Source organism: Phoenix dactylifera, chromosome 2 (genome assembly GCF_051530095.1).
Source record: "Phoenix dactylifera cultivar Ajwa chromosome 2, Ajwa_hap1_PhDact_Kaust_v1.1, whole genome shotgun sequence".
Taxonomy (NCBI): Eukaryota; Viridiplantae; Streptophyta; class Magnoliopsida; order Arecales; family Arecaceae; genus Phoenix; species Phoenix dactylifera.
The window spans coordinates 54,308,339-54,320,952 of NC_143191.1; the positions used below are offsets into that span (position 1 = coordinate 54,308,339).

Here is a 12,614-nt window from a genome sequence, read left to right on the forward strand (position 1 = left end):
GAAGATTTTAAATAAAAGAGATAAAAAAAATTGTCTTTCCATAAGAATAAGTTTTTCACCTTATATAAAAAATAGAAATTCATATGGGACACGAAAAACCATCTTTCCCATGAGCTTGGAATTAAGGTAAAATTCTTTTTTTCCCAAGAGTGCCCTCAAACCTAACGACTTATATTCTTTTTTTTTCTAGTCAATTTATTAAGAGCATAAATCGTATTTTATCCAATTTTTTTAGCAAAATAGATGCTCAAACCAACATAAGTTTCTCTAAAAAATATGCCAATCAATCAAATATGCCAAAATTATTTTTCCATGTGTAATATTCTTAGGTATCAACTTTCCAAAAAACACATTCTATTCTGCACACCAATGAATCTTTTTATTAACTCTAGACACTAAACTTCATTTTTGAGTTAAAAAATTAAAGTTTAATTATTGCAATTAAAATAAAAGAAAATATCAGCAAAATAATAAAGCTCACAACGGCTCTGGCCTCTGGGGTTGCCGGCATTAGTTTGTGCTGGGACTCGCACGACTTGAAACGAACGGCTCCCTTTGCGGTTTCCGCCGTCCTCGGGCCCTCGTCTCCATCCATTGGACTCGATCTCGCCCCGAAGCTCCACGAGAAATCTTCCTCTCGACGGTAATCAGAGCCAACATTTTCGTCATCTTTGCTTTCTTTTGAGGCAAAAAAGAGCTTCTTTTTAGGGATTCCATCACACTTCGGGAGTTGATTTTTGTAATATTAGTTCAGAGATTTGATACCCCGGTTTCTTTTTTCTTATTTCTGTTGCATCCTTTTATCTTATCATCCTTCGGATTGATTCTTTTTGGCGAGAATAGTCAGTGGGAAAGCAGTATATAGCTTTGAAAAAATTCACGATATATATAATGTTTTTCTGTAGCTGGTCATGTTATTTGGCTGACATCAAATATGGGAAGATGAAATCAGAATTATGTGTTTTTTTTTTAAATGAGAGAATTATGTATTTAGGCTGATTTCTGGAACAATTTTTTGATCATATGGTATCAATCCTTCCATATGAACCCAATGTTGCAACCACTTGGCAGAATACAATCTGGTCTGTGTATAGCTGGTGAGTGTATGGTAAGTGATAGATGCTAATTAAAATGCAAGCCTTGGATAGAAGACTGGAAGTGAGATATTATGTAGTTTGGATTTGGCATAGGTGCTCTATATTACACTAACATCCAAGGTTAAGAAGGTGCAAACTGCAAACTAGAAACATGGGGAACAGATTTGAGGAGATCATGCATTGCATTTGGAAGGCAGTCTAGCCTGTTGAATTACATTTCCTTTGTATAAGCTCTGGTAAATCGACAAGCCAATGGGCTTTGGAACTAACTTGTGAAACTGGATGAAAAGAATATATAAGAAAAGTTCCTTGAGAATTTGTAGAACTGGTCTATAGGGAAGCAAGATAGGCATTGTTTCTTAAAAGTCATCACTAGTGTATTCCAAGCCTTCGGCTCATATTGCTGGCATGTGCCAAAATAGATTGGATTTATTTCAACCATGAACCTCATATCAAAGATCAGTAACATTCTTTCTTACTTTTTTTTTCTTCAAAACATTCAAAGCAGTTAGGGCAGTTAGGTGACACTATTGCAACTGGCCAAAGTTTCACGCACTGGTAAGTTATAGGACACTAATGCTCCTCTACTTCTAGCTTATTAGTTGTTGCAACTATGCTCGGGTAGTTTATACATTGCAAAACTATTGAGAAAATAAATTTAATTCTTCGTAACTCCAAGCATCATCCTCAACTTGCTATAAAAGTGTCATACTTGAGAGGCTTTGTAAAAATATCCGCAACTTGATCATTGGTCTTCGCATACTTCACTTGCACTTCGTTCTTCACAATGCAATATCTAAGGAAATGATACCTCGTATCTATATGCTTGCTTCTGTCATGAAAAATCGGATTCTTCGCCAATGCAATGGTCGACTTATTGTAAACAAAAATCTTCGTAGCCTCCTCTTGTGACATTTATAACTCCTTCAACAATCTTCTTAACCATATGACATGACAAACACAAGATGTAGCTGCAACATATTCAGCTTCACAAGTTGAAAGTGTCACAATTGGTTGTTTCTTTGAACTCCAAGTAAAAGCCGTATTCTCCAAGTAGAAAATAAAGCTGGTAGTGCTCTTCCAGTCATCCATATTTCCGACCCAATCACTATCACTCTAGCCCATAAGCTTAAATTCATTAGAAAACAAATAAAGCAAGCCAAAACTAACTGTACCTTTGATATAACGAAGAATTCGTTTCGCCGCTTTGAAATGTGTCATGCTTGATGACACCATAAACCGATTAACAAGTCCAACTCCAAAAAAGTATATCTGGTTTTGTACAAGTTAGGTATTTCAAACTTCCAACTAAACTCTTGAAGATTGTAGAGTCTATCTTCTCTCCTTCATGCTTTGACAATTTGACTCCGTATTCCACCGGAGTGCTCACGGATTGACAATCTTCTATCTTGAATCTCTTAAGGATCTCTTAGGCAAAATCTTATTGGAAATTAAAAATTTCATCCTCTATTTGCTTGATCTCAATGCTAAGATAATAGGACATGAGACCAATATCCGTCATTTCAAACTCTCTAGTCATAGCTTGCTTAAACTCTCCAAACATACTTGTATTATTGTCCGTAAAAATCAAATCATCAACATATAAGCAAACAAGCAAAATATCTTCATTTTTACGCATCTTAGCATAGAGATCATACTCATGTAGGCACTTGGTAAACCTATTCTCTTGGAAATACTAGTCAATCCGACTATTCCAAGCCCTTGGCGTTTGCTTCAAACCATACAAGGCTTTCTTCAACTTCAACACTTTGTCTTCATGGCCTTTGATCACATAGCCCAAAGGTTGTTCAAGATAAACCTCTTCCTTAAGTATGCCATTGAAGAAAGTCATTTTGACATCCATTTGATAAATCTTCCACTTCTTTTGAGCTACAAGTGAGTTTATTTCGGATGGTCTCTAACCATGCAACGGGAGCAAATACTTCACCATAGTCAATCCCGGGACGTTGGCTATATCCTTTGGCTGCCAACCTTGCCTTGTATCTCTCTACTTCACCCTTAGTATTCTTCTTTTCTTTGAAAATTCATTTCACACCAATGGGCTTTTGACCTTCCGGCATAGTTGCCAACTCTCAAGAGTCGTTCTTCTCAATCGATTTGATCTCCTCATCCAATGGCAATTCTCCACTTCTCATATTTTACCACTTCTTCAAAAATTATGGGCTCACAATCGGCAAAGTGACAAAAAAGAGTAAGATCATCACTTATATCTTTCATTACCTCATAAAGATCTTGAAGACTCCTCATTCGTGGTTGCCTTTCACTAGAACTTCCACTAGAAGATGAAGAAGGTGTATTAAGAGTTGTTAGTGATTGGGAAGGTGTTGCGAGCTTTTGAACTTTACTTCTATGCTTCTCTTCATCAAAGAATAGAAAGAAATCATACCTCTTCTTATCTTCATTACTCCAATCTCATGAATCTTCTTCATCGAACTCCACATCTCTACTAATAGTCGCCTTGCCAACACTTTGATTGTAGAGCTTTTAGTCTTTGGAACGTTGATCATATCCAATGAAGATATATTTCTTGCTTTTATCATCGAGCTTGGACCTCTCTTGATCAGGTACATGAACATAGCCAATGCTCTCAAAAACTCTTAAATGGGAAATCCTTGGCTTTCTTCTACTCCATGCTTTTTAAAGAGTTTTGTCCCAAAGGCTTCTTGTCAGACACCGATTGGATAAGTACACCGCACAATCAACTATTTCCATCTAAAATTCTTTTAGGATCTTTTTTATCCTCAACATACTTCGAGCCATATTGAAATGCTCCTATTCTTTTTTTTGACAACACCATTTTGTTGTGGAGATATTGGAACGGTCAAGAACCGCAGAATGCCATTTGCTTCATAAAATTCATTAAACTCATTAGAAGTAAACTCTCCCCCTCTATCCGTTCTCAAGGCTTTAATACACTAGACACTTTGTTTTTCAATATGTATTTTAAATTTTCTAAAAGCACCAAACACTTCGAATTTTTTTTCGAGAAATAAACCTAAGTTTCTCTACTAAAATCATCAATAAAGAGAAAAAAATACCGATTGTTACCAAATAAAGAAGGCTTGATTGGTCCACAAACATCGGCATGAACAAGTTGAAGTGGCTCACTTGCTTTTGAAGTAGTTTCTCTTGGAAAGCTCTTTCGGAATTGTTTGCCAATAAGACAACTTTCACATAGTTGATTCGGTTGGTCAATAGACGACAAGCCCTCCAACATCCATTTTTGACCAAACAACTTCAAACCTCCAAAATTCACATGCCCAAGCATCAAATGCCAAAGCTAAGAAGAATTCAGACAAGTCTTGAGACATTTAGTAATATCAGTTTGGATATCAAGGAATGACATCCTATTCTTTGTCATGAGCACCTCAGCAATCACATTCTTCATTGTTGGATGAGAGCTCCAGTTTCTTGATTTTGGAGATGGTCAAATTTCAATTTTCTCGCCTTACAAAAGAGAATTATGATAATTGGTGCATTCGTATGAAGGCTTTGCTTGGATCGCAAGATGTGTGGGAGATCGTAGATAGAGGCTATGAGGATCCTCGTGAAGAAGCTACGATGAGTCCTACTCAAAGGGAGGCTCTGCAGAGAATGCGGAAGAAGGACCAACAAGTTCTCACTCTCATCCATCATTGTTTGGATAAAGCCATGCTCGAAAAAGTGGCTAATGCGACCACCGCCAAGCAAGCATGGAAGATCTTACAAAACTCCTACCAAGGAGTTGATAAAGTGAAAAAAGTGCGTCTTCAAATGCTACAAGGAGATTTCAAAGGTATACAAATGCAAGAATTCAAGTCCATTGCGGATTTTTTCAAGGGTGTTGGCCATAGTGAATCAAATGAAGAGGGATGGAGAAAGATTGGAGGATGTCTGGGTCATTGAGAAGATTCTTCGCTCGTTGCATTGGAAGTTCGATTGCATTGTCGTAGCCATTGAGGAGTCCAAAAATTTAGAGACTATGACGGTTGATCAACTTATGGGTTCGTTACAAGCCCATGAAAAGAGAGTCAACAAAAAGGAGGAGTCGATCGAGCAAGTTCTAGTCACCAAGCTCTCGGTGAAGGAGAATGAACGGGAGTGTGAGAAAAGTCCACAAGGAAGAGGACATGGATGTGGACAAGGTCGAGGGAGAGGAGGAAGAGGAAGTGGCGACAAGGCAATTAAAACTCCAACAATGAAGAAAGGGGGCATTCCTCAAGAGGACGAGGTAGAGGAAACTACACAAGGAAAAATGATAAGTCCAAAGTTCAGTGTTACAATTGCCAAAAAATGGGCATTATGCTCAGGAGTGTTGGAGTTCTTCTAGCAATGTTGAAGAGAAGGCTAATTATGTAGAGAATGAGGAAGCGGAGGCCACTTTGTTGTTAGCCTACAAAGGAGAAGAAAGAAGCAAGAAAGATTTGTGGTATCTCGATAATGCCGTAAGCAATCACATGTGTGGAGATAAAAGCAAGTTTGTAGAGATTGACGAATCGGTGGCCATGTTTGTCATTTTTGGAAATAACTCTAAAGTTCCAATTGAAGGCAAAGGTATGATTTTAATTCGTATGAAAAATGGTGGTCATCAACTTATGAGTAGTGTTTATTATGTTCCAAGTATGAATAGTAACATTTTGAGTTTAGGACAACGTTTGGAGAAGAACTATGAGGTTTATATGAAAATCGTAGTCTCTTCTCCAAAAGTTGTTCCAAACTCAAAATATTACTATTCATACTTGGAACATAATAAACATTACTCATAAGTTGATGACCACCATTTTTCATACGAATTAAAATCGTAGTCTCTTACTTCACGATGATAAGGAGAATGTGATTGCTAAGGTACCCATGACAAAGAATAGGATGTTTTTGCTTGAAAGATTCTCCTTGGCTTTGGCATTTGAGGCTTGGGCATGTGAATTTTGGAGGCCTGAAATTGTTGGGTCAAAAAGGGATATTGAAGGGCTTGCCGTCTATTGACCAACCGGATCAACTATTTGAAGGGTGTCTTGTAGGCAAACAATTCCGAAAGAGTTTTTCAAGAGAAACTACTTCAAAAGCAAGTCAGCCACTTCAACTTGTTCATGCCGATGTTTGTGAACCAGTCAAGCCTTCTTTATTTGGTAACGATCGGTATTTTCTTCTCTTTATTGATGATTTTAGTAAAGAAACTTAGGTTTATTTCTCGAAAGAAAAATCCGAAGTGTTTGGTGCTTTTAGAAAATTTAAAACACATATTGAAAAACAAAGTGGCTTGTATTAAAGCCTTGAGAACGGATAGAGGGGGAGAGTTTACTTCTAACGAGTTTAATGAATTTTGTGAAGCAAATGGCATTCGGCGGTTCTTGACTGTTCCAATATCTCCACAACAAAATGGTGTTGTCAAAAAAAAAGGGAGCATTTCAATATGGCTCGAAGCATGTTGAGGACAAAAAAGATGCTGAAAGAATTTTAAGCGGAAATAGTTGATTGTGCGGTGTACTTATCCAATCAATGTCCAACAAGAAGCCTTTGGGACAAAACTCTCCAAGTAGCATGGAATGGAAGAAAGCTAAGTGTTTCCCATTTAGGAGTTTTTGGGAGCATTGGCTATGTTTATGTACCTGTTCAAGAGAGGTCCAAGCTCGATGATAAAAGCAAGAAGCACATCTTCATTGAATATGATCAACGTTCCAAAGGCTACAAACTCTACAATTCAAGTGTTGGCAAGGCAACTATTAGTAGCAAGGTCCGCCGTACCGGTACCGGTCGGCGTACCGGTGGCGGCCCGGACCAGTACGAACTGGTCCCGTACCAGTCGCGTACCGATCCGAACCGGGCCCGTACCGGTTCGAACCGGTTCCGTACCGGTCCCGTACCGGTTCTTCAACAATAAACTACCGGTACCGAATTCCACGCTGATTCGGTACCGGTCCCAGGCCGGACCGGTACGTACCGGCCCGTACCGGCCGGTACAGACCGGCACTGCAGACCATGATTAGTAGCGATGTGGAGTTCGATGAAGAAGATTCATGGGATTGGAGTAATGAAGATAAGGAGAGGTATGATTTCTTTCCATTCCTTGATGAAGAGGAGCAAAAAAGTAAAGTTCAAGAGCCCACAACACCTTCTCAATCACTAACAACTCTTAATTCACCTTCTTCATCTTCTAGTGGAAGCTCTAGTGAAAGGCAACCACGAATGAGGAGTCTTCAAGATCTTTATGAGGTAATGAAAAATCTAAATGGTGATCTAACTCTTTTTTGTCACTTTGCCGATTGTGAGCCCATAGTTTTTGAAGAAGCGGTAAAAGATGAGAAGTGGAGAATTGCCACTGGATGAGGAGATCAAGTCAATTGAGAAGAATGACTCTTGAGTGTTGGCAACCATGCCGGAAGGTCAAAAGCCCATTAGTGCGAAGTGGGTTTTCAAAGAAAAAAAAGAGTACTAATGGTGAAGTCGAGAGATACAAGGCAAGGTTGGTAGCCAAGGGATATAGCCAACGTCCCGGAATTGACTATGGTGAAGTGTTTGCTCCCGTTGCACGGTTGAAGACCATCCGAATGATAATCTCACTTGCGGCTTAAAAGAAGTGGAAGATTTATCAAATGGATGTCGAATTGGATTCTTGAATGGCATTCTTGAGAAAGAGGTTTATGCTGAACAACTTTTGGGCTATGTGATCAAAGGCCATGAAGACAAAGTATTGAAGTTGAAGAAAGCCTTGTATGGTTTGAAGCAAGCGCCAAGGGCTTGGAATAGTCGAATTGACAAGTATTTTCAAGAGAACGGGTTTACCAAGTGCCCACATGAGTATGCTCTCTATGCTAAGATGCGTGAAAATAGAGATATTTTACTTGTTTGGTTATATGTTTATGATTTGATTTTTACGGACAATAATACAAGTATATTTAAACAAGCTATGACGAGAGAGTTTGTAATGATGGATATTGATCTCATGTCTTATTATCTTGGCATTGAGATCAAGCAAATGGAGGATGGAATTTTTATTCCTAAGAAGGTTTTGCCAAGGAGATTCTTAAGAGATTCAAGACGGAAGATTATCAATCCGTGAGTACTCTGGTGGAATGCGAAGCCAAATTGTCTAAACATGAAGAAGGAGAGAAGGTACACTCTACAACCTTCAAGAGTCTAGTTGGAAGTTTGAGAAACCTAACTTGCACGAAACCGAATATACTTTTTGGAGTTGGGTTTATTAGTCGGTTTATAGAGTCACCAAGCATGACAAATTTCAAAGCAGCGAAACGAATTTTTCGTTATATCAAAAGTACAATTGGTTTTGGCTTGCTTTATTCATTTTCTAATGAATTTAAGCTTGTGGGCTATAGTGATAGTGATTGGGCCCGAGATATGGATGACCAGAAGAGCATTGCTGGCTTTGTTTTCTACTTGGAAAATACAGATTTTATTTGGAGTTTGAAGAAGCAACCAGTTGTGACACTTTCTACTTGTAAAGTTGAATATGATGCTGCTACATCTTGTGTTTGTTATGTCATATGGTTAAGAAAATTGTTGGAGTTACAAATGCCACAAGAGGAGGCTATGGAGATTTTTGTTGACAACAAGTCGGCCATTGCATTGCCGAAGAATCCGGTTTTCCATGATAGAAGCAAGCATATAGATACGAGGTATCATTTTCTTAAAGATTGCATTGCGAAGAACAAAGTGCAAGTGAAGTATGTGAAGACCCATGATCAAGTTGCAGATATTTTTATGAAGCCTCTCAAGTATGACACTTTTTGCAAGTTGAGGATGATGCTTGGAGTTACGAAGAATCAAGTTTAAAGGAGGGTGTTGCGAAAATAAACTTAATTCAATGAATGTCTTTTGGGAGGTTCATGAATGTGTGAAGGGTCACCTTGAAAGTGGTGATTCATGTATGGGTGAGTTCATGAATTTGGGTTTCCTATGTATTTAAGTATTCATGTATTTGGCTAGTTCATGTATTTGGGTTTTCTATGTGCATTTAAGCGGTTCATGTATTGGGTTTATACATGCACCTAGGAGTTCTATAAATACTATGTAAGTCTTGTGGTTTTAGAAAGAGGCAAGAGCCAAAGTGAATAGAAAAATTTTGAAGTATTTCACCTCTTCATCATTTCCTCACTAGAGAAATCTCTCTTCCTATATTCCAACAAAAATATAGTCCTGTTAGCATAATAAAAGCCAGTAGTCTCCTTCTAGTACATGAATTGGTTCGGCCACCATGCAGAGTCCCATGCCCTAATCATACAGTAGATATTCGAAATCCAGCATCAGGTAAAAGGTGTAAATGAAGCCGTGGGGCAGAAAAATGGAAAGAAATATTGATCTAAACTATAAAAAGCACATTTAAATTTAATCCAAAACCCAAAATTGAAGTCCTACAAAATCTTCTAAAGGTGGGAATAAACAAATAAATGCATAAAATAAAATATTTTAATTTCTTGTATTTAATAAACAAGAAACCTAGGACATGACAAGTTTGTAGGGCAAAGGCTATTAGCATGGGAACATGTGGTGAAGTCATGATAAGGGAAGATTGCAAGGTTTTCCTCCTTGCCAACATAACTTGGGTCTGCATTGGTCTTTGTGATATTTTTAGATATCTATAAAAATTGGCAAGCTTTAGATATTATATAAAAATGGGCAAGAAATCCAACACTCCCAGATGGTCAGACAATATAAGGAGTTGAAGTTAAGATGATGGAGGTTCTTCGCCATACTCCTAAAGGACAGTATTTAAAGGCAGATTAGCATATGATGATGTTGAAATAAGTCATAAAGGCGGAGACAAAAGATACAACAAAGAAATGAAAACAAAAGTCTGGCCATTAGGTGGAGTGTGAAGTCTATAAGTCAAAGATCTCCCAGAGTGCTGAAAGATGTAGGACAAATAAAACAAAGGAAGGCGACAACCAAATTGTTTAATCTTGAAAAAAAAATGGAGATGAGAAATGAATTAAATTTATCTACATGAACCTTGTAATACCTAAGATAATAAGTCAGCTAATAATCAACAAGACAATGGCTTGAAGAAGTAGGTCATGTACGATTCTACATTCAACATGAAAGCACCAAAAAGAGGTTTGAGTGATTTGCTTGCTATATCCTTAGAGTATTATTTGTGAATCATTAAATGAGCACACTTAATAATGTGATATTCACATTTTATGTAATACAGATTATGTAAACCAAATATGTGTGGCCACAAATGACCTGATTTCACTTGAAACACTGAATCATTCATTAGGGTTAGCAACTTTTGGTAGTTCTAGCTAGAACAACAGAATGTCTAAGCATTTCCGATTTTCATGTTTGAAATAGGACAAGTACCAACCATAGAATGTACCAGCTGGTTGTAATTTAAGGTTCAAAAATTGATTGGTCATCGTTGTGGATACAATTGCAAGTTGTCTAAGCTTCTTAGCAATGATGTACTGCCCACAATAATGAAAATTGACGTATCGTGTTAAGTATTTTGACAAATTTGTGGCCACACTTGTCTTGTTAATGATATTATACAATAATATGAAGCTTTACCTATATGCATACAGGAGAGAAGATGAATAGACATCAAATTAGGGTATTTCTTTATGCAAGCTAGGTAGGTCCATTGTGGGTCAATGGCACAATCAATTGTCATGCATGCATCAGGCAAGAATGACAATGTAATGGGTCAAGCATGATATGTGTTAAAGTCCATACGCTAGTGCTGACCCTACATAAGTTGATTGAACCCTTTGTACCTGTAGCATTGAATATGTGCGGGTCATGTAAACACAGGAGTGTCTAACCATATTAATGCATAAACCTCATGCACATTCCTTCAAATAAGAGACTCTTCATGTGCAAATATTTTGGTACTTATTAAAGAATGAGATAGGAACAAATCTAATAACAATCATTTGAGGGCATGAGAACGAGATAGGATCAAATCTGATGACAATCATTTGAGGGGCTGAACCATTATTGCAGTTGGTAATTAATCATGAATGGGATAGAGTCAAATCTAGTGGCAAATGAATAGTCACTATATCTGATAGCTATTTAAAAATGAGGTAGGAACCCCAACAATTTTTAGTAATGATAATTTGAGAATGAGAAACTATGAGAATTAAATCTAATAGCAGTCATTTGGGGGATGAACTCTAGATATTTTGGTAAAAGATTATTAATAAAATAGGACGAAATCAAATTAGAAAGGTTTTGGATATACTTCTTGAACAAGTGCATTGAATAACATATCCAAGTTGATTATATTTTGAAGGGGATATAGGAAAGGCTCACAAACACAAGATAAATTGATAAATACGTTCCAACCATGCCTATCCGAGAAAATGACGGTGGATGATTGCATGTTCAGCTTTTGGATGGAGATACCATTGATAAAAATAAATTTTAATAAAATAGATCTTAGATCATACCTTGAGTCATTGAATCCATGATGAACTTGAAGTTTGATCTACAATAGCAATTATCTTCAATATAATAAGAGATTAGCAGAAGATTCTTCTGGAGAGAGAGCTCTATATGCATGTGTTTAAAAAAGAGGTCCCCACAGGCTATTTAAAGCTTTCTCTAGAGACCAACTGCCACAGGTCGTTACACTCGTGAAAAGTCACCCCCCATCAAGATAACTCTTCACCAATGTGAAATTCTGTTTATGCCCTCGTGATTATCAAAATTTACAAAATTCAAGAGACACTTGTCAATGTGGGCTTTAACTAGACGGGATCCAACATTCTCCTATTTGGACCATATTGACGCCACTTATCAATTTGGGCCACAACTTGACAGGATCCCAACAGTTCATGCTTGCAACAGCATTGGCTGCTCATGGTGATCTTGATGTTCATTTTGCAAAATTCATAAAGACCAACTATTGTTTGAGTTCCGGAGTTTGATCCAGTATGCCTTTTGGGCATTGCCCTGGTACGCTTCCTCTGCCCCTTGCTCTTATTCACATTCTTCTTATCCTTAAACTTATTTCTGTTTCTTTCCCCTGATTTTTGCCTTTTTATTGACAGAAAAAGGAGCTTCCTTCCAACTGGTTGAAGACAACTCAATGCGGCCCCCAGTCAGGTCATGATTGAGTACCCATGTGGGTTTCTGCATAACTGATTGGGTTATACATGAACTCCCCCTGATATAACAATTTGGTTATGCATCCTTAGTCATTTGGCTGTTCTATGTATACAGGTTGGGTTATGCATGAATGGCCAAATGGTTTTCTACCTAGCCACAAAAGGTGAAAAATAGGAACTTACATTGAACCCATGTATATGCTTTCAGTTTTCCTTTCATTTTCTAATATATTTACGTTCTAATATAATCTATTGTGATTGCATACAGTTTATGGCAATGGTTCTGTACAAGAAAACCGGAAGAGTGGGGGGAGCGTGGACTGATAGCCCAAAACTCCTTCGAGTGCCCGAGGTCAGGGAGCATAGCAAAAGAGGGATGGATGTGTATTGATTTTTGGAATTTTTTTAATGGATTTCCTTGTGTTTGGAATGAAATATACTTTTGTTA

General features: G+C 37.6%; 1 long non-coding RNA gene across 1 annotated transcript; it reads left to right on the top strand.

Annotated features, from left to right (window-relative positions):
- Nucleotides 1–495: 495 nt before the first annotated feature.
- LOC103720625 (uncharacterized) lies at nt 496–12,614 on the top strand. The gene is made up of 5 exons (XR_003388200.4): nt 496–643; nt 11,880–12,014; nt 12,110–12,183; nt 12,282–12,330; nt 12,435–12,614. It is a non-coding gene; the product is annotated as an uncharacterized LOC103720625 (long non-coding RNA).